Here is a 2167-nt window from a genome sequence, read left to right on the forward strand (position 1 = left end):
TCGGCCCCGCCCCGCGCGCCCGTCACTCAAGCCGTCCGGGGCTCCGAGAGCCTCGCGGATCCGCGACCCGGCGCTCCGCTCGCCCTCATTGGCCAGCAGAACTTTCGGCCCCGCCCTCTCCCGAAAGACTGAGTCGCCGGGGAGACCAGCGCCCCGGTTCCCATGGCAACCGGCGCCTTGGGCCTGGCTTTTCGCCTTCTTCTGGCTAGCGGGGCGCTCCGGTTGGTGGCCGGGCTGTTGTGTTCCTAACTTCTGCTGCTGTGGCTGCTCCGAGTTTTAGGCTGTGCTCCAGCTGCAGCGACTGTCCCCACACTTCCAACTTCAGAAGTAGAACGTTTATGGCCCTGGGGAGTGCGGGGGAGAGTGGAAACTACTCAACTGCTGGCTCTGTCCTCCTCAGTCTCCTGAACTCTTCCTTCCCTCCTCTGTCCTCCACCTCCTGGCAGGATTCTCGCGTGGTGGATTGGGGCTTGGAGAGGCTGTATAGCAACTTAGAGATGGCAACGTCAACGAAAACAGTTCGATACATTGGCCCCTTCGTGTAGCGTCCTAGGTGAACCTGAGCAGTTGTAAAATGATCTTCCTCAACCCCAAATGTACCCGCAGGGAAATTCCAATACTGATAGTGTAGGGAGGAACGTCTGTAAATTCTTGTTTTATTTTAGGCAGAAAACTTCTTTAAAAAAATATTACAAGCTATAGCATAATCAAATTTAAAAACTTCTGTTTTCCTATAGAGGACTACACAGTACTAGCTTTGCAAATGTATGTCCCAGGACCTAGGAGCTGTTCCAATCCTGCAAAAAGAGAGTGGCAGAGAGGAGAGATTCAATAATTAACAAAACAAGCTTGCTAACAAAAATATTTTTATCATTTGGGTTTCAAAAATTTGAACTGCTTCTCAAACGTATAAGGTAGCTTGACCCACCCTCAGAAAGTAGTGTAGGGTAAATATAGGCTTGGACCTTTGGTGGGTCTAAATGTCATGTTTGGTTCTAAGATGGAGTGGCCTGGCTTCCCTGAAAACCTTAAAGCTGCAATCCTAGATTCCCTGAGCCCCTGAGGCTGGGTCCGTGTGTGATGAATGAGGGAATTCATTGTAATGATTTACCTTTGGCGGACACTGGATTATCTCATTTACTAAACGAATAACTGTAATGGATGTCTTCCATCAAATATGCCTTGCAAGTATTCATTGAATGTGATTGCTTACAATGCTAAACAAAATGGGGAAATTCAGAATTCTCAAAGAAGGTCTCAGCCCTTTGAGCCCATGGAGCCTAAGAAAGATAAATAGGGCCAGGGGGGATTTAAGCACGAGTTTAAACATGTGAAACTGTTCAATACAGATTAGTAAATAAACACAAGTAAATCCGTGCTTACCTTGCTTAAAGGGTACTCTGTTCCTGTCAGGGATTATGAATTTGAAAAGAGGCTTTAATTCTGTAGGAGGGTGCTGTAGGGTTGGAAGAGAGACAGAAGCCAGCCCTATCTAGTAGCAGAATCTTTGATGTGGTGAAAAATATGTGAAATTGTTCCCTACAGATTAAAAGTAAACACAAGTAAGCCTGTGCTTACCTTGCTTATTGGGTAACCTGACACTAAGAGGACTCTTGAAACAAGTAGAGAACACTTAGAGCTAGAATGTGCAGGCCGCTGAGTACAGTAACACATCCGAGAAAACCGGGTATGTAGAATGGACTCGATTCATCAACGCATGGAAGGAAGAAATGTAAACTGGCTGTGAAGGAGCTGCAGTGGGGTGGATGAAGCCAAAGTAAAGATGTTTGAAGGAATAACACCAATGAGAAGGCCGCTCGCCCTTCCCCATTTTCTGAAAGAGGAGTTTCTCAATGTTCTGGTTCATTATATCCGGGAAGTGGGGCCGAACTGAGAGAACAAAAGCCTTGGACAAACCAACTAAGCAACAAAAAGAAAAGTATTGGGGGCTTGATTACTAATTTAAGAAGGTTACATGGAAAGGTGATAATTTGAAATGAAATGCCTAATGGACAAATTAAAAATTGTTTTTTTTTTTAAAGTAAGCAAATCACAGCATTGTGAGAATCTCTCTCTCTCTCTGTCTCTGGTGTATATTCTCTGTTTTGTATAAGCTAAGGGTTTTAAAAACAATGACAGTGATATCAAACTTCATAAGGAGTACAGA

This window comes from Echinops telfairi, unplaced genomic scaffold, assembly GCF_000313985.2.
Source record: "Echinops telfairi isolate 266 unplaced genomic scaffold, ASM31398v2 ScPeMD7_7468;HRSCAF=8506_0, whole genome shotgun sequence".
NCBI lineage: Eukaryota > Metazoa > Chordata > Mammalia > Afrosoricida > Tenrecidae > Echinops > Echinops telfairi.